Consider the following 25,820-nt stretch of genomic DNA (forward strand, 5'->3'; position numbering starts at 1 on the left):
TCTTCTTACACAAGTGGTTTCATTCTGTGACTGGTGAACATCCTGCTTGTCTGTGTTCCGTACAGTCAACAAGCCTCCGTGGAACATCCCCACCAGGAGGCCCTGAGAACACTTCTAAATCAAGGGACTCCATTGCCATCCATCACTACAACTCGTACTACCTCAAAACTGATAGAGCATCCAGTGTCCCCCTTCTGGTTTATATCATCACTATTGACTTCATCCTCCAAGCTCCTCCTTCCTCCCCATCCTCTGCATAAAGGGGATCTCTCTCTCTAGCTTCTGAATGCCTCCACAACCTGCCTTGACTCTCACCCTACAGCTCCAGCCCCAACCCAGCCATGCTCATCACCACAGTTGTTTACATGCTCAACTCCTCCCTGGACTGTGACTCTTGGCAATCCAGAGACATGTCCCTCTTCAAAGCCTTGCTCCTTCCCAAGGCAAACCACTTCCAGGCCACTCTGCTGGTCTCACAGCATCCCTCATGCATGATGTTTATTCCTGTCTCCATCCTATTGGTCCTATTATTGCTTCCACTTCATAGTCCTCTTACACTTTGTTCCTAACACCCAAACCCTATTCATTTTATAAGACCCCTTTATCCACACAGACTTCCCTGCTGGCTCTGCACTTTCTAGTCTATTCTATTTTCCCAGAATGTTCCATGTGGGCAGGTATCTTATCTGTCTGGTTTACTGCTCTATCCCCACTATTTAGCCTAAAGCAAAGTTTGTTGAAGAAACATGAGGAAAAGGAAGGAAGGAAGGCCTCCTGAGACTGAGACCTAGCTATATCCTATTTTTTGTTCTTCCTTAGTGTTTAGGTATCTGTCCAGTTTATATTGCATAAGAGGTCAGAGAAGGGAGAAAAATCACTTTCGTTCAAAACAGAGGTAGTTCCTTGGGTACACAGGACCTTCCATGCATATACCAATTCAGTAAACAATTATGGGGTTCCTATCCACTTTGCCAGACACTAAGCCTAGTGGTAACTGAGATGTGCATTCCCTGATATGAATGAGGTCACAATCATCAATTAAGAGTATTTGGGGTAAGGGGAGAAACAGAGCAGGTACCCAGCCTGTGTGCACTGGTGGAGCTATATTAGTTGTTGAGACAATAACAATAATTCTGTACTTATTTTTATTTTTTAAATTTTTTTAATAAATTTATTTTTATTGGTGTTCAATTTGTCAACATATAGAATAACACCCAGTGCTCATCCCGTCAAGTGCCCACCTCAGTGCCCGTCACCCAGTCACCCCCACCTCCCGCCCACCTCCCCTTCCACCACCCCTAGTTCGTTTCCCAGAATTAGGAGTCTCTCATGTTCTGTCTCCCTTTCTGATATTTCACACTCATTTTTTCTCTTTTCCCCTTTATTCCCTTTCACTATTTTTTTATATTCCCCAAATGAATGAGACCATATAATGTTTGTCCTTCTCCGATTGACTTATTTCACTCAGCATAATACCCTCTAGTTCCATCCACGTTGAAGCAAATGGTGGGTATTTGTCGTTTCTAATGGCTGAGTAATATTCCATTGTATACATAGACCACATCTCCTTTATCCATTCGTCTTTCGATGGACACCGAGGCTCCTTCCACAGTCTGGTTATTGTGGACATTGCTGCCATAAACATCGGGGTTAAAGTGTCCCGGTGTGTCACTGCATCTGTGTCTTTGGGGTAAATCCCCAGCAGTGCAATTACTGGGTCGTAGGGCAGATCTATTTTTAACTCTTTGAGGAACCTCCACACAGTTTCCCAGAGTGGTTGCACCAGTTCACATTCCCACCAACAGTGGAAGAGGGTTCCCCTTTCTCCACATCCTCTCCAACATTTGTTGTTTCCTGCCTTGTTAATTTTCCCCATTCTCACTGGTGTGAGGTGGTATCTCATTGTGGTTTTGATTTGTATTTCCCTGATGGCCAGTGATGTGGAGCATTTTCTCATGTGCTTATTGGCCATGCCTATGTCTTCCTCTGTGAGATTTCTGTTCATGTCTTTTGCCCATTTCTGTACTCATTTTTAAATAACTAATCCCTTGCATTCCCCATAGGGCCCCTCTATAACCTCAGCTCCCCTGGCCATCTTCCCAAGAGTCCCCAATCTCCCCATAACCCAAAAACTGAAGGGTTAATGCTTGGCAGAGAAGGGCCCTCATGCTATAGCTGACTGGCATTCATTCTGATTACATGGTGTCCCTGTCACAGAGTTGTTAAATATGTTGAGGTTTTATTTTTGTATTTTTGTATTGCTTTTAATTTTAATTCCAGTATAGTTAACATTCAGTGTTATATTAGTTTTGGGTATACAATACAGTGATTTAACACTTCCATACATCAACCTGTGTTCATCACAATAGGTACTCTTTAATCCCCATCACCTGTTTCACCCATTCCCCCTCTCCCCCTTCTCCCTCGACGGTAACCAACAGTTTGTTCTCTAGAGTTAAGAGTCTGTCTCTTGGTTTGTTTCTCTCTCTTTTTCCCCCTTTGTTCACTTGTTTTGTTTCTTAAATTCCACATATAAGTGAAATCACATAGTGTTTGACTTTCTCTGACTGGCTTATTTGATTTATTAGCATCATTATACTCTCGAGCTCCATTCAGGTTGTTGCACTTGGTAAGATTCCATTCTTTTTTTATGGTTGAGTAATATTCTATTGATATACATATCAATCAATATATAAAATTTATATATCACATCTTCTTCATCTATCAATGGACACTGGGCTGCTTCCATTGTTTGGCTATTGTAAATAATGCTGCAGTAAACATAGAGTTATTAAATATTTTGAATATCACTGCTGGGTGGAAGGACAAGTGGGATGTCAAAGGGGGGGTTAATCAAGTATGGACTTGGCCCTGTTGCTGAATGGACTATCTGCAAGACCTACAAAAGGAGGTAACTAAGAATGTCTACCTTCCCAGAAGTTGCCATATGAAAGGAGGTAATAGCCCAACCAATGCCAAGAAGGCCAGAAGAAAGTTTAAGAAACTCAAGGCTTCCCACTTTGAGGAAAGGTTCTAAACCCAGGTGTTTACATTCATAGACAAATTCCTTAGTGTGGCCTTGAAGTTTTTGATAAGCTAATTGACAAGTTAGCTACCTTCTAAATTTCCCACATCAAGATTTAGCTTGTTTTAAATTTTGGGTCAAGTTTTTTCTGGAGTCTTTAATATGCTGATTATAATGAGGAAGTCTCACTTTTGATTTCTTGCTCCCAGATAAAGAAGAGGTTAAAAAAATGGGGAAAAGACAAACATTTGGGGCTTTTTTTTTTTAAGATTTTATTTATTTATTCATGAGAGACACAGAGAGAGGCAGAGACACAGGCACAGGGAGAAGCAGGCTCCATGCAGGGAGTCTGACGTGGGACTCAATCCCTGGTCTCCAGGATCACGCTCTGGGCCAAAGGTGGCGTTAAACTGCTGAGTCACCCAGGGTGCCCTGGAGCTTTGGTTTTATTTTTGTATTAATATCAATACCCTAATTGTGATATCATTGCAAGATGTTACTGTTGTGGGAAACTGAGCAAAGTATACAAGTAACCTCTGAATGATTTCTTATAACTTCTTGTGAATCTACAATAATCTCAAGAATTAAATTGTTTTTAAAAACCACCTTGAATCCAATAGCCTCCTTTCACACTAAGGGCCTGGCAGGTCCTTTATGTATTGAGCAGTAGGCCAGAGAGAGTGTGAAGATAGGGAAAGCCAGAGGTCCTTCTGCTAGGAGGCAATAGGAGGTTTTTGGTAGCTGTCGGAGCATCCTCAGGCTAAAGGCTCACATCCCAGGACTGATGTTTCGTCTGCCAGCTCTGTGAACCTTCCTGAGTGCTCCTAAGGTATATCAATTGTTTTGTCTGCTCAGCAGCCTCTCCATTCTGCAACAGCAAACTGTTTCTACTGGTGAGTGCCCCTTTCCCACTTCATGTACTTTGGAGGGGCTGCCAATCACACTGCCCTCCCCATGGGCCAAGGAATGCGCATGTGACATAATCCTGGCTAATCACAGTCTCTCTCCCCTCAGACAGCAATCACTGCCCAGGGTTGGATTCATGACCAGAGGTGGGCCAGAGACCATCATGGATTTGTTTTTCTCCCAATACTGGTTGGAGAAGCACTTTCTTTTGACAGTTACTGAGTTACATGATGTTAAACCTAGGTAAGGCAATGCCTACTCTTTGTGAACTGTAAGGATACAGTCCATCAGTGGTAGCACAGACTGAGATCAATGCATAGAGAAAGATCAAGAAATAAGAGATCCAGGGAGAGATACAGAGAAACACAGAGAAAACAATTTCACTTGTGCCTTTGGAGGCCACCCTTTGGTCTCCAGTTACATGAGATAGTACATCCTTTGTGCTGGAGCCCTCTTGATTTGGGTTTCTGTCACTAACTCATAGCTTAACCCTTCATGAACTGGACCTATGAACTTCATGTGTAGCCTCCAGCTCTCACCATTGAGAGGTTGGTTCAGTGAAAATCCTCCAATTCTTCCTAAAGGCCCTGACACTAAAAACAGAGACATGTTTCCCACAGTGACAAATCGTTAGTTCCATGGTTGATAAATGAAATGAGACTGCAGAAGAGCCATGCTAGGCCAAGATGCAGCAGCATCTTGAAGTCTCTGGTACATGTGGATCCTGAGCTGAGATCCTTGCAGTCCCTCTGCTGAGGCAGCTGGCTATTCCAAAAGATTAATATTGTTTACGTGAGCTATTAGTCTTGATGCAGGAAAAGATGAGCCAGGGAGAGGAGAGGCTGTGATGTAAACAACTCCATTTCTATCTCAGGGTATAGGTACTGCTCTAGATACTCAATTCGGGATAGGTGACAAATACTCACTAAGTGGTGAACAACATTCGGGACAATGTGGGAATGGAAAGGTGAGCAAGAATCAGGTCTTTCTTTCCAGGAACTTGGGCTGTTTGGGAAAATGAGCACCATCTTGTCTAGGTATATATACTTAGATTGGTGTGTAGTTCTATGATAGATGTAGTACAATGAGGTTGTAAGCTGGCTCTGGAATCAGAGTATCTGGGTTCAAATCCCAGCTTGGCTCAACCTATGAGCAGTCACAAGCCAGAGATAGAGATCAGCTGTATTTCTTTAGCAAGCAACCTAGCTTCTGTGGTCTTGGTGCCTTTGTTTCTTCTCAGCAAAGTGAGGGTCACTAGAGTGCCTCTCTTGAGGTTGTAGGACTGAATCAGATAATAAATGTGAAATTCCCGGTAGGTAGCACATGCTTAGTAAATGATCTGTATTGTCATCATCACCATCCTCATCACCACTCATTATTACTGTCGCTGTCACCAGTACTACAATGAGGACTTTGGAATAAGCCATAGAAGAGATCAAGTTTCTACGGGAATAAGAAGAAAAGAGCTTAACTGGGGATTCAAAGAGGCTTTTTAGAATAGGTGGCACTTGAGCTGGACCTTGAAGAATAAATGGGGGTAGTAGGGAGGAAGTTCTCAGGGCTACAAGGCCACCAGAACCATCCTTGCTGTTCTAACCACCCAAGCTTTAGTGAAGACCCTCCTATAGAAGCAGGAGAGGTGCCCAAGCATCCAAGGACCCAAGGTCTGAGCCACATCATTGCACATGATCTTGTCTTTGCCCCAATTCTACAACATGGAGACTCCTGATGGAGGCACCCTACCATTTCCTCTCTCTTGGCCAGAACTTTAAGCTGCATAGCTTAAAGCATAAGCTGTGCTTCCCAAGCCCCTAGCTCTAGCCTGTTCTCCCATTGGCCTCACTGCCCAGCCTGGGCAGGGCTCACTAAGCACAGCCCTAAGCATGGTGCCTGACACGTAGTAGGCGCTCACCACGTATGTCTCACTTAACCCTAAGATATAGATTCCACAAGTGATTACAAGCTACGTGAAGTCTTGGCTGGACAATGTGATATTTAACTCATCTCTATGTGTTGGCAGCCAGGAGCCTGGAAATCAGTTCCTCCAGGAATGTTTTCTTTTCTGTGGTTTCCATTCCCTAGGCCTCAGGAGTCTTTATGAAGAGGTTCTACTAGGTTATATGATTCTAGAAGCATTTAGAAAGCAGTCCTTATCAGAGAAAGTCTTGGGTAATGGCTCTACCTCTCACCTCTGTCACCTCTAATGCATATACACAGAAAATCTAAGAGTATTCAGCAGTTATCTGTTGCTTCTGCCTACTGAAACTTATTCTCCCCTTGTTCTGGTAATGACTACTTAACTGTCCTCTAGAGAAGGACTCTTTCCTCACTCTGTTCATGAAGTTAAGGTGTGGCTGACAACCCATGCCCCCTTATCTCACAAGTGGGCATTTACCCTGCACTCAGCCAATCAGCACATTCCATCTCCTCTGGCCACAGTGATATGTCTGGAGAGTAGTAGGTGACCCCAGTTGGTCCAACAAGGGTAAAACTGAAACTTTTGGTTGGAATATTGGGAGTAGATATTCTCTCTTCACAGAGGTGGGCCCATGGTGGCTAGTAGCCATTTCAATGCCTCATAAGGAGAATATATCTGAGGGGGAAGCCAACACAGGAGAGCAGAGCAGGGAGTTGATCAAGGGGCATTTGAGTGGCTGAAGTTAGCCAGGCCTGAAGACAACTTCACCTGCTAAGCTCAAATATATTTTTTATTTATATATAATATCATATATATATATATATATATATATATATATATATATATATGCCTTAAATCAATTTAAGCTGGATTTTCTGTCACTTGCAAGTCTTGATGACATAAATGGGACAACAGAAACACCAGCTCATATGTCCAAAAAAATCTTGTCCTGGACCCTTGGAGATCAAAGAGGTTTTATCCCTGGGAATTGGTTGTCTTTCCTGCTCATTCAACGAGTATTTATTGGGCCCTTATGAAGGGTGCTGGGAAATTTTTTGTCTCCAAAGTACTAAGTGTAATTGATGCACTGGTTGTCAGGGGTAATCAGGGAGAGGTATTTGAGGATGTGAGTGTAAGTGAGACCTGAGGAAGTGGGAAAATATACAGTGATCCAGCAGAACAAGAACATGTTGAAAGGCTTGGGTTCTGGTTTCTGGCTCTAGCACTCACAAGCTGCATCTTCTCAGGCAAGCACCTTGAACTCTCTGGTCTTCAATTCTTCTACTTTTACAATGGGCTATTAATATCTGTACCTTTGATGCCACCTGGTTGTTGCCAAAACAAACAAGCAAAGCAAAGCACACACACACACACACACACACACACACACACACACACATATATGAAAAAAATAATTTTATAAGTTGATAGGAGGCCCTTTAGCTTCTGGTCAAGATAGAGGCACAGAAACCAAAATTATCCTCCCTCCCTTAAACAACTAAAACACCAGACAAAATATATGGTAAAATAGTTTCTAGACATGTATTAGAAATGATGCAGGATTCCTGGAAAAAAAGGGGGAACAAATAGAGTGAGCCCTTCAATTCTGTGTGCTTACTGTCTGAATTGATTTTTCAGACTGCAGTGCACGAAGGGGCATCCCAGGCAGAGCCTGGTGGTCTCTCTGAGTTGAAGAGATATAATTGGAAGTTTGAAGAGGCCAAAGGAACTAAGTGATGCATAGTATCACATCACTGGAATGGCTCACATTCCTGAAATCCAGAATAGAGAAATCTTGTAATATACAGGTGATCAGATGGAGTACCCAGAAAGGTATTGCTTCAGTAGTGAGGTCAAAGTAGCTCTATACTAAACACTGCTGTGATCCAGTCTAACAAAGCTTAACTCAAGCCTTAACAAGATCAAAATGTTTCCAAATAACTTAAATGAGTCTCAGAATGAAGTTCAAAAACAGTTAAAGGAATACAAAAAATACAGCACAAAAGATAAAATTCACAAAGTCTGATATTCAGCAAAAAATGATCATTCAAGTAAGGAAAATACAACTAATAATAAAAAAGAAAAATCAACCAACAAAAACAGACCAAGAAATGATACAGGTAATAAAAATGGTAGACAAACACATTAAAATATCTGTTATATACATACTCCATATATTCAAGAAGATGGAATAAAGTCCAAACATATTAAGGACAGCTATGAAAAATAGAAAAAGACCCAAACTGAACTTCTAGAGATGAAATATACAATGTTTAAGATGGAAAAAATATATACTAGAGGGAATTAAATTGACATGAAGGTGATGAGGAGTATCCCAATTTTGGTTACTTTTGCAAAAGTGGAATGAAAGCAAACTGGGCAAAGGAAGGTGGAATTATAGATTCAGAGCAGCTGCCAAAACATACTGGGTCTTTGTGAAAATTATATAAAAATACCTTAACTGGAAGGACTATCATTAAAAGGATTATTTTTAAAGATATTCCTTTATTAGGGCTGACACAGCTTTGAGCTAGGGCTACACAGTGTGGTGAGCAGAGCATCAGCTACCTTCAGTCCCATGTGCCCATCAACCAAGCATATTGTTCCAGGTCATGATCTGTACAGCCACTCTACACACAGTAGCCCTGTCTAAATCAGTGCAAATAAAGGAAAAAGAATGCCACAGGCATAATAGACCCGTGCTTCCTTAAAGACCCATAAACTGAACCACAATTCCAGCTTGCTTGAGAGCTCTTAAACCTGCTTCTAAGAACCTGCAGAAACCCTACCAGCTTCCTGCTCCTTCCCCTCTCTCTGCCTTTCTCCATACTATGTTCATTCCCCTCTGCCCACCGCACCCCCCCCCCAAAAAAAACTATCCTCTAGGAGTAGATTTCACATTGGCTAATAATTGTATGCATCAACCCTCTGACACACAGATGAGATTAATGAAGGGGGTTTCTCAGTGTCCTGGTTAATCAATAGATGGGATCCCATTCAGAGGCCACTACTAAAATTTAAATGCTGCACATGTCTAGAAAATGTCTTCATGCATATCCCACTTTGACAAGACTTTGTAGTTAAAAAAAGTGTAAGTAGAAAGTTCTTTGCCCTGCTACAGGACCACTCAGCAACAGCAGGAAGGGGTTGCTCAGATCTTCCCTGAGAATTTACTCCATATTTGCCAAGAAGATGCCTTCGTTCTGATTCTATGCAGCCTGAGAACCCCAGGGAATATTCAGAACCCTGGAGACAGAAACAATATAAAGACAGTCATTTCTGTCTGAAACAATTTGTATTTTCATATCTTTGATACACAGTCTAATACTCAAATCAATAGGCCAATGGAGATTCACCCAGTGCAAGTTTAATAAGGAAAATAGTTTTTTAAAAAAATATTTGGAAAGCAAGAGAGATATTACCTGCAGGTGTGTTAGATTGTGGAGGTAGGGTTAGATCAGTTCTTTCTTTTTTTCCCTAGTGTAATGAAACAGAGAAGCTAAACCTCTGAGTTGATTATGATCAGATAGAAATGGGAGCTTCTGGCTGTTTTCTGCTTCCTACCACCCTGCCTACCCTTGCCCCAATCAATACAACAAGTTTTATCTTCTCTGATGAAAACTCAACTTTCTGATTGTTTTTTGCAATTTAGGCTTCCTCATGCTTGGCTTCGGTTTGCAGGTCAGGCATATGAGTTTCCAAATCCAAGTCATGAGTTTTGGAAGCCCCAAGTGAAGGCCTGTTCCAGAAGGTGGGTAGGCAAAATTGATAAGAAATAAAGTCCATAAAATAGGGTTGAGAAGTCTCAGAGAGGCTGGGCAGCAAGTAGAATCTTGCTTTTGCAGACCCCTTTCCTTATCCCATGACTCTGTTCTCCTTGATAAGTTATGATTTCCTGGTTGCTAAGGTCAAGCTCAATTCACAAACAGAATGGCTCCTGGATCCTTTAGGAATAAAAAGTCTGGCCATGAAGACTTTATATCAGTGTTTTGATTGGAGCCATTATCTTGCAGGCTATCCCTGTTCGGTAAATATTCATTGAATGCCTACTGTGTACCAAGCACTATTCTAGGCCCTGGGGATATAACAGTAAACAATGTAGACTAGCTCATGGAGTTTATATTCTATTATTTATATAAACACATAAATAAACAAGTACATAAGATAATATCAGATAGTGAACATGCTATAAGGAAAATCTATAAAGGGCTACTAGAAATTGGAAAAGTGTTTTTTAAAAAAGGTAGAGGAAGGGATTTGAGCTGGGATTAGAATGAAATGAAGGAGCCAGTCATGTGACGATCTGGGTGAAGTCTTTTAGACAGAGAAAACTGCAGTGAAAAGGCCCTGAGGTAGAAAGAAGCTTGGTTGGAAGAATAAAGAATTTCTGTATAGCCAGAGTATAGTGAGTACAGGAAAAGTTGTAGAGATAGTTTAAAAAAATTAGTCCAGATGAAGATCATGCAGAAATTTGTGGACTTTTATAATAAGAAGCTGTGATGGGAAACAATTGTTCTGATTTATGTTTTGGAAATATCTTTCTGGCTTCCACATGGATAATGGGCTGTTGAAGGATGTGGTGGTGTGGAAGAATAAAAACAGAGAAAACAAAGATTAATGCTGTAGTCTAAGCAAGGGATGATGAACAGTTGGGCCAAGGTAGTAGCAGAGAGAGAGTGAGAAGTAGATGGATGAAAGTGGGGTATATTCTGGAAGTAGAGTTGATGGGACTGAATAATGCACTCCAATGTAGGGAGAAATATAAAGATGACTCAGGTTTTGACTTGAGCAGCTGGTTGATTGGATGTCTGCCCTTACTGAGTTAGGAAGACAGGAAACAATCTGAGTCCTGCCTTAGATGTCCAAGGTTTGGGATCCTTATTTGGCATCCAAGTGGAGAGGTCAGAAAGGCATTTGGGTATAGGAGTCAACAGCTCAGTTGTGTGTTAAATTCTCTGGACCAGCCTTTCTAACCATCAAGCTCTGAATTTCACTCTTCCAATCAGCTCACTGTTCACGTATTCAATAAGCACTCATTGAGTGTCTGCTGTGCTCAAGGATCTCTGCTCAGTGAGTTACAATGAAAAGAATAAGACTTAAGGCATGACCCTGTTTCAAGGATAGGACAGTCAACCCTGGATCCTTGAAATATAATGGGACTCTCTAGATTTTACTTTCCTTGCTGAATGGATCATCTCAGTAAGTATTGGTGCTTTATTAATTTATTCCAGGAATTTCCCAATTTGGTAGCTCATTTCAGAAGGAATCTCAAAGAGTTATTGCTCAAATGTCCCCCAAATGTTTGCCTGCACCAGACTTGAGTACCTCCAGTGATGTCCCATTCACTATCTGTGCTCCTTGAAAAGTTCTGGCAAGTCTTTGAAATTGGGCTTTTTGGGGAGCAACAGAAAGCATGGAATCTGACTACTAAAATTCATAGCTAAATGATAAATCCTTGGACTGTGAGTAGCCAGAGGGCCTCTAGGGGTGCTGTGGAAGGTCTGTAGATGGGTTCTAGGCTTTTCCCAGGAACTTAACATGTTTTCACATCTGACCTGCCTACACTTAGAAACTACTGGGTTATGGTTCCAGCTTCAGTGTTTCTGGAAAATAGCACAGCAGAATGCATGACTTTATATTGGAGATAATTTAGCTCATGTTCCCAGGTATCTGCAGTGATGAGTCTTGGCTAAGATTTATTACCCCCTGAGGCTGACAGAGCCACACACAACACCCACGAGCTTTATTTATGGACTTTCCTCCATGGCCAGAGAGAAAACAGTAAAATCTTGCTCCTCCCAAATAAATAAGGAAAGTCAATCCTTGGGACCTCCATCTTTTGCTCCTTGGAGGCCTGCCACTAACATCTGTGTCCATCCTCCCACCTGCTCCACCCCCACCTGCTGTCACGTCCCAGCTTCCTGAGTCACTTGAGCTTTAATTTGGGTTAATCTCCACTCCTGACTCAGGTAGGTGTGGTGGTGATAAATCAAAATGAGACCGCAAGCTGTCAGTAATAAAACAGGAGAGACTTGTCATTCTAATCAACTTTATTAGCAACGAGTCACAGGAAAGTCTCCGGCAGCTTTTTCTTCTCTTTTCCTTGCTTTCCTTTAGCTTCCATGAAGTTGCCAGCAAAGCAGATGCAACCAAGTTAGAGCTGAATTAGCAAAAAAGGAGGTGGGGAGAAGGGGAGTCTCTTTGTGTTTCCCCAGTGGATGGCCACAAATACTGCTGTGACCAGGGCAGACAGGCGGTGTCCCGACTTTCTCAGGATATTCTGAGGGTCTTCTACCCCTGTGAATGGGGAAAATGGATAGTCTGGTGGTGGGATGGCATGAAAAGTCTCCATACAAATCAACTTTTTGCTTTGGGAATGATCTTTAACAGGCTTTCCCCCGACAAGAGGGAGAGAGCATGTGATAAAGAAAAGTGGTCTTAATACCTGGTGGCTTTGCAGCCCTGGTTCTAGACTTTGCTGAGGTCATGTTTCTTGCCTTGGGGGCTCAGACCTGTGTCCTTAGGATACATCTTCCCTTTTTTGCTCTAGTAGCTCGAACAGGTTTCTGTTTTTTACATCCATGGCAGTCCTAATTAAGAGACTATATTAAAGCACAGCATTTTGAAACATGCATATACCAAACAAGTCTGCAATCTGTGTTTTACCTGAGTTGTACATCCAACTACGTGATGGACTCACCACATGGGGTCATACAGGCCCCTCAACTCAACAGAGGCCCTACTGTAAACATTGGAGGTAGAGCTAAAGTTCCCTGAATGACATTCCCATTCCCCATGATTTCCTTAGAGGTCAAAGCCATTATTGCTTGATTTGTAGTCCATCAGACCTTTTTTGATGCATTTACACATGTACACACAGAAATTTAGATAGACACAGATATATGTGTATTTGTTTTTATTTTCTTAAATTATATTATATTCTACATGTCATTTGACAACCCACTTTTTTTCCTACTCAAGATATCTTGCCTATGTTTCCACATCAGAACATTTGCCTTTTAAATTGCTGTGTAGTATTCCACAGGCTGGCTACACTGTAACTAATTTAGCCGTTCCTTATTGCAGAACATTTAGGATGTATCCCCCTTTTAATTTTTCGATTACACACAACACTTCATAGAAATTCCCTGTGAAGGCTCTTTGGGACACATGCAAGGGTTCCTCTGGGACAGGTGCTGAGGGCTGAGTTTGCCAGCCTCCAGAGAATGGAGGCGCTTCTATCTTCCCTACCTGTCATGGAGCCAAAGGAACTGTAATAAGCTTGCCTTCCCACTGGCACTGGCCAAGGTCCTCCTTTGCAAACTCACCTCCTCTGTCAGTCTTCCTGGCTTTGTCTCCCTCAGATCCACTCCCCTCCTGCCTAGACCATCAGGACCACCTCCTCATTATCCACCTCCTAAGCTCTGACTTAGCCCCTCCTGATCCACCTCTAACCTCTGCTAAAGAGACCCACTGGGAATGGAAACCTGATGGGGTTGTCCGCTGCCTACTCATAGGCTGCCCAATCACCTAAGGATAAGTGTAAGGCCTTTGTGGTCCTAGCCTGGCTCCCCAGTCCAGGTCATTTCTCTGTCACTTCTGCTTTAACTCTCTCAACACAGAGAACTGGCTGTAGTTCTTCACTCACCTCGAAGTCACTATATTTTGAATCCTTGCTTTGGTTCATGTTGTGCCTTATGTTTGGAACACCCTTGCCCTGTCTCAGATTAACCCCTACTCCTTCTTTAAGATGAGAGCACCACCTCAGGTGCCCTCCTATCTCTCTGGAAATACACACAGCCCCTCTGGTGCTCTCCTTCCCACCTGTGTTCTATTTACACGTGTTCCAGTTCTCCCACGAGATTGTGAGCTTTGTGAGAGGGACACTTGGTTTCAGCCACCTCTGTGCCTGCAGAGCATAGAGACAGCTCTATCCCACTCTTAACCCATCCTTGGAGGGGTCAGGGCCCACTTCCTGTCTCTAAGAGGTTGCCATGGGACCCAGGCTAAAGTCAGTCATTGGAAATGGGAATCAGTCCCAGGACTTTTGTTCAAAATATAGGGGAAGAAAGGCTCTCTTTTCAGCTCTTGGCATTGTAACAATATAAAGCTAGTGAATCTGCAGCCATTTGGCTACCCTTAGGAGTTTACCCATGTAAGAATGGAAGCTAAGAGAAGGAAAGAGGGTCTGCATAGCTTCATTTGAGGTCCTAGATGTTGCTTGAACCCTCTTTTTTCCTCACAACCTACATCCAGTCCAAGTGTTAATCCTGTTGGTTTTGCCTTCAAACTATCTCCTGCATTCCACCATCTCTCTCCATGTCCACCTCCATCACCCCAGCCTACCCACCAAAATCCCTCAGCTTGACCAACATGATGGTCTCCCAACTGATCTCTTGGCTTCACTGCTTTACCTATATAAAGCAGTCTTCTCACAGACCAGAATTATCTAATTAAAATTCATAGCAGATCCTACCATGTGCCTGATTGTTCCAGTGGCTTCTCAGCCCAATTTGAATAAAATCCCTACTTCCTACCTCAGTTCAAAATTGTGCATGTTCCCTTACCAAACCATCTCCTTTTGTCCTCTGCCATCTGCTGTGCCTTCCATTTGCCCCTCACACCAGTCAGGATGGCTGCAGATCAGGGCCCTCTGCCTGACTCCTCTTCACATGGCTGTCCCTCCTCATTGCTCAGGTCTCCAGGAAGTCTTTGCTCTCCTGCTTCAGCAACCTCACCTTCCTTTACCAGTAGTCTCTGCTTAGTATCTTCACCACTTACATTTACCTGCAACAATATTATTTTGTTTTCAAGTATCTTCCTTGTCTCCCCCACAACAAAAATAAACTCCATGAGGGCAGGGCCTTGTTTCACTAATCATGGCTAAAGTCCTACTTTCCTTGATGAGTGTCTGGCTTATGGTGGGTGTTCAATAAATGTTGTCACCCAAGCAGCTGACTCATGTTCCACGGGATAGACTTAGGGCAATACTGAGCCAAATCATTTGAAAGGTCAGTAGCAGTTTCCAAATGATGCTTACACTTGCTCAAACTGACTTTGCTCTTCCCTTTGCCAAATACTTACCCCATGAAAGGGAGAAAACTTTCCTTGTCTTTGCAACTGGAACCTTCCCATCATAAAGGCAAGGTGGCCGTGGCTTAGCTAGGTCTGGTGACTTCCTGAAAGCCATACAACCAGTATGGGTCAGGGCTGGGAATTTGAATTCCACTCTTCCAAACCTGAGAAGTCTTGAGATAAAGGAGAGGCAGAACAAAAGGACTGGAAGAGTTGGATTTTTAACAGAAGTGGAATCATCAGAAAGCTAATGGAATTCCAGGGTCCTCACAAGCAACAGCTCTCTTCAAAGCCCTAGGAGGGGCACTAACACTGGGTTCACATGTCCAGATGTTTTTGTAAAGGTCACAAGAGTAAGACTTTTGAACCACATCAGTTAAGACTGCTGTTTCTTTCCCCTGCAATGTGCTCCCCCATCAGGCAGTGTTGGTGAGCTGTGGGTATTTGGGGATCTGGCTAAGAAGTTGGGTTAGTGGGGAACCCTCTTGCACTGTTGGTGGGAATGTGAACTGGTGCAGCCACTCTGGGAAACTGTGTGGAGGTTCCTCAAAGAGTTAAAAATAGATCTGCCCTACGACCCAGCAATTGCACTGCTGGGGATTTACCCCAAAGATACAGATGCAGTGAAACGCCGGGACACTTGCACCCCGATGTTTATAGCAGCAATGTGCACAATAGCCGAACTGTGGAAGGAGCCTTGGTGTCCATCGAAAGATGAATGGATAAAGAAGATGTGGTCTATGTATACAATGGAATATTACTCAGCCATTAGAAATGACAAATACCCACCATTTGCTTCGACATGGGTGGAACTGGCGGGTATCATGAGGAGTGAAATAAGTCAATCAGAGAAAGACAAACATTATATGGTCTCATTCACTTGGGGAATATAAAAAATAGTGAAAGGGAATAAAGGGGAAAGGAGAAAAAATGAGTGGGAAATATCAGAAAGGGAGACAGAACATGAGAGACTCCTAACTCTGGGAAACGAACTAGGGGTGGTGGAAGGGGAGGTGGGCGGGGGTTGAGGGTGACTGGGTGATGGGCACTGAGGGGGGCACTTGATGGGATGAGCACTGGTGTTATGCTATATGTTGACAAATTGAACTCCAATAAAAAAAAGTAAACAAACAAAAAAAGAAGTTGGGTTAGTATGACATTTACCATGAGGGTACTAGGCTATAGGTATAGGGCTTTCAATTAATTCTACGTAGAGTAAAGCTATTGCCAGCTGTTCTGGTATGGGAATGGGTTCCAGGGATATTCCAATTCTCACTTTTATTGACTCACCAGGCATCACAACATGAAGATATAAGGCCAGGGGTCATGACATGTTCAGTCATGCTCAACACCAGAAGAAAGTGAGGGAATGGACAGAGCTAGAAGCTAGTGCATAGGACATTGTTCTAAACTTCAGACATGTACCATGGGAAGTGAAGGCATTCATCCTCATTTACACCTCACCAAAATGAAAGTTTCCTTCTGCACAAAGAATATTTCTATTCTCTCTATAGAAAAATCATATTACCTAATCATTGTATATAAAGAAGCGAGCAGAGTATGAAGCCAAAACATGTAGAAAATTAAAAAAATATTCTAGAGGTGCACTCGCAGTTAATTAATACATTGCTATTTTTCTGATATTGGTGGATCTTGTCGGTTTTTAAAATCGTTCTTATTCATTATTAATTCCTTTCTTCATTCTAAATCAATATTCATTTTCACACCTAAATTTGTGCTTTTTTTTTTTTTTCCCCTTATAGAGGATCCCTACATGGTACAAGCTTCCCTACAGAGCTCATAGCCACATTGATTACCAGCTTGGATCTGGCCTTGAGTGGCTGCAGCTTGGGAGGGACCCAGGCTGTGAGTCCAGGGCCTAGGCAGGGAGGTTTGCTCTAGCTGAGAAGAGCTGAGTCCTGGTTTGCACTGACAGGAACAGTGGCTGTCCCCTCCTCCAACACTGAAATCCTCATCCCTCCAGCCCTCGTTTTGGGCTGAAGGCCAAATGATTTCCTGTGTTTTCTCTGTTCATCAGCTCTCTATTATCATGATGGTGAGAGCCACCCACTCAATAAAACAAAGCAAACAAACTCCCACAAACCCACAAACAGCTCTGAGTGCACAGGCCCCGATTTTATTTCCTAATTAACCAGTCATTCTCAGCCAATCCGATGATTTGCTTGTCATCCCATTTGGATTTGTGGGCAAACAAATCATCCCAGGGTCTCAGGCAATAGCTTCTGGGGTGGGGAGGGGGGAGGCCTTGGGAGGGGCCTCATTACTCCTCACTGTGGCTTCCTAAGTCCCTCCTCCCTGCCCCTCTTCTGCCTGTCTGCACTGAGTTAACAGGCTTGCTAAGCTGCCTGTTTTCAGAAGGCCAGGGCCAAGACCATGGACTAGGCATCCAGGAAACCCCTTTCCTCTGAAGTTCCACACTTCTGTACTTTCCTCTTGCTGCACTTGTCAGTGCCCAGGCTCTAATCAGGGAGGTGGACCCACAATGAGTGCTCTTCATGCAAAGAGCATGAGGGCAGCCTCTTCATGGCAAGCAGATCAGGGGCTGTGGCCTGCCCTTTCCAGAGCTTCTTTCCAGCAGGCTGGATAAGGAAGCACAGGGACCCCAGGGAGAGAGGGAAAGGTGTCCTGCCTTCCCAGAAGGCGGAAGGCACAGGGATGCTCCTAAGCACTGCCTTGCCTCTCTCCTCACCACAACCTTCTGCTTATCACCAGCTCTGCCTCCTTTGGCAAGCCACTCCCCATCCCTAGCCTTTCTCTCCTCATCTATGAAAGGAAGAGGTAGTATTTTAAAGTCTCAAAATGGTGGGTCTCACAGATGTGTTTTGAGGGCTCCAAATACTGCTTTGTCCTATTTTTGTATTTGAATTAGTTGCCAAATTTTATAAATACAAGGTCATCATTTTTACAATGTAGATTTCAGGCTCTGCTCAAAATACTCTGAAGATCTGGATTTATTGGGCCCACATTCTCTCCTGGCAACAATTAGCTGAAAATGAGAAACTGCCTCTCAGAGATATGACATGTCCCCTGCAGTTAGCACAATCCCCATGCTTTACTATTGGATTCCACCCAACACACTTCACTCATGAACATTATTTGTATGACCCTTAAAGGCATACAAGTTTGTGACGATGGACCTTCTTTGTTTCATATTCTGTAGTTTTCATTCTGCACATTCTGAACATTCCTAATGCATTTTTACAGGTGTGTATTGACCCTCTCTCGTGTTTCTGGTCCAATGCTAAGCACTGAGAAATGCAGAGTAAAATGTGGCCTCTGCCTGGGAGAGAACCTAAAGTTTAGTTCCAGGAGTGTGGGGACTGGCTAAATAAGAATTCATGCTGATGAAAGAAGCCATCCTCCCTGCTATAGGGATACACGAGACCAGTTTAAACTTTCTCTGATTATCTTTGTATAGACATACAGCTAACATTTATGTGGCACATGTGAGTTTTCTGGGTACTTCCTATTAGATCTTTGAGACTTTACCACAACCTAGAGAGGTAGATATTACCTCCAGGTGCTCACAGGTGCTGCTGTGGTCTGAATATTTGTGTCCTCTCCAAATCCAGACACTGAAAACTTAAGACTCCAGATGATGGTATTAGAAGGTGGGGCCTTTGGGAGGTGATTAGGTCGGGAGAGCAGAGCCCTCATAGATGGAATTACGGCCCTTATAAAAGAGGTTACAACAAGTAACAAGTCTGCAACCCAGAAGACAGCTTTCACCAGAACTCAACCAAGCTTGGGATCCTGATCTTGAACTTTCAGCCTCCAAACTGTGAGAAATAAATTTCTGGTGTTTATAAACTACTCCCTCTCTGGTATTTTGTTATAGCTGCCTCAACAGACTACGATAGATGCCAAGTGACTTGCTATAATCCTCCACAGTTTATGTTTTTCATACTCAGCACAGACTACCACAGACAAAATTTTAAGCCATTCTAAGGACTTGGAGTATTGTGCCCACCACACTCAGTGTCCTGGTCGTTGGTATTTGTGCTCTAGGAAACAGCCCTTGTTCATAGCCTAAAAGGAGATTGGAGAGGTGTCTCAGCCAAAGGCAGAACCAAGACTCCTCTAGTTTTTTTAGGCATGTTCTTGGCCTCTTACTTCCCCATTTTCTCCCAAATCTGCTTATATCACCAACCAGCACTACAAAGGGCAGCAGCCAACCCCGGACTACCCGACTTCCTGTGGCCCAGCAAGCATCCAACCTGACCAGTCCTCCCTGATTGTATACATGTGGAGGGGCAGTTGTATTCCATTCATACTTTAGACTGACCAGAGAATAAATATCTAAGGTCATTTTGAATGACAATCTTCTAGTTCTAGAGAAACCATCAAAGTGATCCCAACAAACTCTAAAAGATGTGGGGATTGGGGTCTATAGATCTAAATGTCCCTCTCCCTTGGAGGACATGATTCTAAATTCTCTTTCTGGGCTTCACGCCAAGGGTCAGAAGCCTGCTCCATGCTTGGCCAGGAACTGCCACAAAGGTGGGCATGAGTGGTAGTGGTGATGGATGACCTCTTGACAAGCTGCCAAGGACACTGTGAGCTAGGCTCCCATCTTTGCGAGCATGTATGATGCTCCTCTTATAACAAGCTTCTCCCTGGTTGAAAGTAATACATCTCCTGCGATTTAAGTGACAGCCTTTGGAATTGTTTCCTTTGGCTTTGGCATAAAGAGGAAATGTGAATTCAACATGATCCGGAGTGGAAGGAACACATTATATCTGAAGACTGGGTTTTTTCATCTGGGCAGGACTTAGGAGACAGACCCCATTAGGGACCTGAGGTTATCCAGCTGGTAGACAATATGGTTAAAATACAGAGGTAAGTCCTCAGACTCCAAATCAGGAGTCATTTTTCTCTGTCTTAATCTTTACTTCTGTCTGCATGTTCCCCTAACTCCACTTAAGTGCCCCGGACCCCATGTTATTAGTACATTTCCCTCACCCAACTAAGCTGCCTTCATTAGTGTCCCAGATAGCACACCTTTTCTTTCCTATCCCCTCATGCAAAAGGATTTGCTCAATCTAAAGGACACATACTGACTTACTCTCTGGTGCTAATAGCTAAAGGTTACCAAAAACCTTTTACTTATCCAGAGAGTCACATTTTCCCAAAATATTTTCTCCTTCTTCCCACAATGAATATACCTAGAATTGGCCAGATTTGGACATCATTCTAAGAGATAAACTGCACTAAGGCAGGAGGTTTCACTGAGCCAAGGAATGGAGGGGACTACAGAGAATGCTAAGATCAGTGGGGGCACAGAGAGGGAGAGATCCTAGGTAGTGTACGACCCCTAGTAGGTATTCAGTGCACTCTTGTTGGATAAGTAAACAAATGGATGACTGAGTAGAGACCTGAGATGAGAACATCAGGAGGAATGTTGGGAAGTGTCAAATCCATGAATGGTACAGCAGAGCAGGGAGGATAGAACAAAGACAGTTACAGAAAATCAGAATCTGTGGTTGAGAGATAATGCTGTGACTGCCTAGCCCCACGTTCCCTTCCTCTGATGACAGACCTTGGTTTTCCCCTTTCTTCACTGTAATGGCATTCTGAGTAGGACTGCCAATCAAGAGGATCCTGGCAATGCCTGGCACATCACCCCAACCAGGCCAATTAGTCCTTCTACCTGATGAGAATTTGAGCCTTGAGCAGAGTGACACAGGGACAGAAAATGCAGGTTGCTGATTCATCCTACCAGTGATGACTTGAACAGACTGCCCATCATATTCTGTTGCCTTGTCCACCAGAACATCATATTCTGTTGCCTTGTCCACCAGAACTTGTCCTGGTTCTGTCTCCTCAAAGCTTTGTAGTCAAGCTCTTCCTATAAGCCACCTCCTATCCTTGTAATGAATTTTTTAAAAATTTAGATTAGCCAGAGTGATTTCTGTCACTGGCAACCAGATAATCCTAAATGATATAAGATCAAAGGTCAAGATAGTTGGAAGTGATAAGGCCTTAGTTTCTGAGATATCTCCCTAGAAATTATGGTTTGCTGTGTGGTCATTGGTGATCTCATGTGCAAGAGAATCTGCATGGTTTTTGAGACCAGGAAAAATGACACCAGTATGTTCCTCCCTGAGAATTGCTAATAAATAGTGAGTCAGTGGGGTTGGGGCAGTCATTGAGAGCTCTTTCCTGGACATTTGTGTCTCTAGTCTCAAAGCCTCAAGCCCACCTCAGACCCACTGGGCTGGGAAATTACTAAAATGGAGCCTGGGATACTCAGAAACAGAACTGATGGGACATATATCCTTTCAGTGCAATGAGCACAATGAGAGATTTTCCTTCTGCTTCCACCAGAGACTGACAGGCAAGCCAGCGGGATGTGCAGGTTGGTATAAGAAGCTACTTGACAGATTTCTTCAGGAAATTCTCTCTATGGCTCTCTCTTTATCAAGTAAAATCCTCCCACACCTTTGTCAGACAGTGTTTTTAAAGAGCATGGCTGTTTCATTGTCCTACTCCAAGTAGCTCTGAAGTCTCATTTAAGAGAAAGATCAAGAAGAGAAAGAGGGAAGGAGACAGGAAGGGAAAACCAGGAGGGGCAAGGGACAGGGGAAAGAGTGAGACTCTGAGCATCACACATCAGGTCTCCACTGAAAATGGACTGGACAGGAAGGGGACTGGAGAAGTGATTCAGTTGGACAAGGAAGAGCAGCCAGTTCATCTAATGAGCTGAAGTCATTAGCAGGGCACAAGAATCACAAGGTGCATTCACTTGGTTTTCTGGCTCCTAGGGTCAGAGTCATGTTTCAGCCCCTCACACAGGTTACATAGTATTAATGTTAGGATACAGGGGAAACTAGTGGAAAATGGAAACCTAGTGGCTCCACTCTAGGACCCAGGATAGACATGGGGAGAAAGGGGCAATACCTGGACTTTGTGTTATTCCCCCACCAGGACCACCCCCATCCTTTACTTACTGGCCCCCACTCCCATCGTGCTGGCTCATCTCTTCTCATCTCTGTCCCCACCATTCCCACCACCACTACTCATTTTCCCTTTGTCTTCTGTCCTCTCATGCCTTTCACTTTTTTCTTTCTGTGGTTCTTTGTCTTGGACCCCACTTTCTACCAACTTCTCAGTTTCTACAGCTCAAGTTCAAAGTCCTCAAAAGGGAGGATATAATAGATTTAGTCAAAGGTCACAAGTCTAGGAAGCTCTGACTGCCAGAACTTGCACACTAAACTTTTCTATGGTTTGCTAGCTTGCCTGGGGACTTACTCCCTGGCTATAAGCCAGGGTAGCAGGGTCATGTGGTATAGGGCAGGTCAGCTCACTGGAAATAACCCTCAGAAGGAGGTGCGGTGGGACCACCCAGGGCTGTGTCAGTGTGCTCCACCTGTCAGGCACTCTCACAGAGGCTCCCACCCGGTGAACATCTCTCAGTGACATTGGGAACCAGAAGGGCCATGTTGTCGGAACAGCAACCACTGAGCAATTAACAAAAGAAGTCTGAACATAAAAAGAGAGCTGATTATCTGAGATGTCAGAAAGGACCAGTAAAAGACCACAAGGACTAGTCATTCAAAATCTCTCCTCTTGATCAAGGGGATATTTGAATCTGCAGACTAGGTAAGAGGGACAGTCAAGGCTGGAGCTTCTCCTCTAAGCAGGCAGATGAAGAGAAACTGCCCATTCCGGTCTCTGGGTCCTTGTCTCTATAATGGGACAATAGCAGTGCCGACCACCTGGGCTTGCAGGAAGAGGAGGTAAGATCATACACAGGTGGCCTGCTCAGTGTCTGTCTGGTCTACACCAAAGGCTCCATGTGATTAGGCTTTTTAAAGTGATTTTCATCCATATTAAAATAATTTTTATTTAAAATTTAAGATTTTACTAAAATGGTGATTAATACTATTAGCCAGACCCATCTCCCAGAAGAACAGACCTGAGCAGAGTGGGAGGCAACTCAGAAAGAGACTGCTGAGAACACAAACCTCAGTTTGCCACTCCATCCTTTCCATTGCTCATACCAACAAATCCCCCCTGTTGGGGCAGATGAAGATGGTTATAAGGGTCACATTGAGAATTATCAGTCCTCTGTTTTCAGCTGTTGCAATGTAACATTCTTCCTACCCAGTTGCCTGAAGCCAAGTTGGCTGACCTCTGGGGCAGGACTTTTCCACTGCAGTGACAATGGCATTCTCCTGGAAAAAGGAGCAGCCTCAAGCTACAGGGATGGGACCAGGGGTCCCTCCCACTGGGCTACATTGCATTTGCATCCTGATCGGATGACAGACACCAACAGGTGCCGGGAGGTAGGAATGGGGTGGGCAGCAGGAATACTGGCTGCAAAACTAGCGGCTCCTGGTAGTGGACCGACCGGTCTCCACTTCTCGACAGCACCAGAGGCTGTTAGAATAGGGGATCTCAGATCCTTTACTGTTAGTCCTAACCCTCTACAAAGAAGATTATCTTCCTCAGGGTGGTCTCACTATGAAGCCTTGTCCCTCTCTTTTCTCTATCTTCTTTCCTTCAATTAGTCTCTCCCCCTCTTTCTGGGGGATACCAGAAGGTATATGAAGATACCTTCATATCTTCTGATTTTCCACTGAGTTGACTGGTCTGTCATCCCAACAGAAGCATAGGATCCAAGAGAAGAACCTCTTCATGCATAAGGGAAGTCTGAGGTCCAGAGAGAGGAAGCAACTTGCCAAGTTTACACAGTAAGTAGTGACAAAGCTGGGGAAAATGGAGGTCTCCAGGTAAGGCCCTAATCACAAGTTCTTCCCTAGCAGGAAAGTACCTTAGGTGAGTTCTACTTAACACTGTTTCTGTCCAGTGCTAATAGGGATAAAGTCCAAGTGAAGAGGTCTGTGGTCAGTTAAGGGTAGTTCTGGGGTTGAACAAGGATTCAAGAACACGGTTGCTTGATGCAGGACTTCTCAGAGTCTTTGATATGTTATGGTACAAAGGACGTTAGGTTGGTGGGAGGGGGGAAGTATGCTGGGATATACATTATTTCCCAAATTTATTTGACCTTTCCTTTTTCCAAGGACCATCTGACAGACCAATATCCAGCAGAACAACACATTGGAAAATAGCATGCGAAATGATGCTACTTCATGATCTAAGCCCCAAGAATGGACACCCCTTTCTAAGCATCTACCCAGGGAAGAAGGAATCCTTCCATACCAAGAGACTGGGCTGTGTTTCTGGAAACATGAGCCTTTAAAAGTGAAGCCGCAGCATAAAACAAGATCAAACATAAAAAGAGCTTTTTCTCTCACCTTATTTTAGTTCCAGAGCTCTATATTTAATGAAATATTTAATGAAATATCAGGATGGAAAAGGCAAAGAGAGATAAGTTGCCCTGCTCCTGAGACTGTGCCACACTTCAGCCCAAAGCAAATTAAATCAGGGGCTCCTTAGACTGAAGTCCTGGGATGAGAAGCAGAGAGCAAGCTAACGGGTTCTGGGCTGAGCCCTGGCCAACTGTGGTAATAAAACATAGCGCGTGGACATGGAGACTCTGGAACAAAAATACCTTGTAGCTATTATTTTCATGAGTCTCTCTGCCCATCCACACACCTCCTCTCCCGTTCTTTTAATCTGGAGCTACTGAGAATCAGTATTTTTCTCACCTTTGTAATATGAGAAACAAGTTAATTAAAATCAATCCGAACTCCAGTCTCAGAGCGTTCCTGTTTTGGCTGCAGATCTATCAACAGAGTGTTTTGATAGCACTGCACGAAGGTGGTTATTCGGAGACACTGATAATTGCATTAATTTAGGAGGCATTAGCTAAGCCCTACGATTAATTACACAGGCAGCAGACAGAGCTGTAACCCACCAGATCGCTGGATGAATAAGATAGAAACATCAGTTCCTTTTTATCCATATCCAAACACTCAGAACACTCAAATAACCAACCTGTTTTCACTGCTCACAGATGTTTATAATGGTGACCCTGAGACATACTGAGGCCTTGAAGGTCCTTCTGAATCCCAAACAAGAGATTAGAAGATTATTTGAATAATGCCCATTTTAAGGGAATTTATTGAACTCTATCTTTCTGAAAGCTGGCCATTTATGAGGGATATTTGTGACATATCTCATGGAATCAGAATTTCTAGTTAATTAGTTCTGTTCCTGTTTCTTCATTCAGTTAGTCAATCAGAGATGAATAGAAATTATAAATTCTCTCTCCTTCCCCTCTTTCTATCCCCTCCCCATTTTTCACAATACACACACACACACACACACACACACAGATTAATGTATATCCACATGGTCTGTAATATAAACATTACATACAAGTACAGTTGATTCTTAACTATGTGGGAATTAGGGGATCTGACTCCCGCACAGTCAAAAATCTATAATAACTTTTAAATCCCCAAAACATAACTACTAATAGCCTAATGTTGATCAAAAGAAGCCTTAGAACATAAACAGTAGATTAACAAATATTTTGGATGTAATATGTATTATATACTATATTCTAACAATAAAGTAAGCTAGAGAAAACAAAATGTTATTAAAATAATCAAAAAAGGGAAATACATTTACAATCCTGCTCTGTATTTATCAAAGAAATCTGTATATAAGTTGACTCACACAAAACCTGTGTTGTTCAAGGATCAATGGTATATACATATGTAAATAGTAAAAAATAAAAAAAATAGGAAAGTAAGTGAAGACTTTATCTGAGAAAAAAATACTACTAAATATAAAGAAGGCAGAGGACTATGTGGGGGAGGTGGGAGGAGCGTTTCTACTTTTATCAGAGTCCTGCAGTTCTCCTCTTCCTACCTACTAAGCTCTTCCCATTTCTTAAAGCCCAACTCAAGAGCTTTGCTTTTTCTTGAAGAGTTCACAAATGCCTGATTGGGATGCCAGCAT

At 43.2% G+C, this 25,820-nt stretch overlaps 2 long non-coding RNA genes across 2 annotated transcripts; one reads left to right on the forward strand and one right to left on the reverse strand.

Moving 5' to 3' along the window:
* Nucleotides 1-11,908: 11,908 nt before the first annotated feature.
* Nucleotides 11,909-25,019, reverse strand: LOC111092923. Its single transcript, XR_005355061.1, has 4 exons — nt 24,849-25,019; nt 14,417-14,636; nt 12,295-12,439; nt 11,909-12,146 (listed from the first exon to the last, which is right to left on the reverse strand). It is a non-coding gene; the product is annotated as an uncharacterized LOC111092923 (long non-coding RNA).
* Nucleotides 19,496-24,605, forward strand: LOC119870044. Its single transcript, XR_005355060.1, has 3 exons — nt 19,496-19,784; nt 23,556-23,641; nt 23,972-24,605. It is a non-coding gene; the product is annotated as an uncharacterized LOC119870044 (long non-coding RNA).
* Nucleotides 25,020-25,820: the final 801 nt, after the last annotated feature.

This window comes from Canis lupus, chromosome 2 (genome assembly GCF_011100685.1).
Source record: "Canis lupus familiaris isolate Mischka breed German Shepherd chromosome 2, alternate assembly UU_Cfam_GSD_1.0, whole genome shotgun sequence".
NCBI classification, from domain to species: domain Eukaryota; kingdom Metazoa; phylum Chordata; class Mammalia; order Carnivora; family Canidae; genus Canis; species Canis lupus.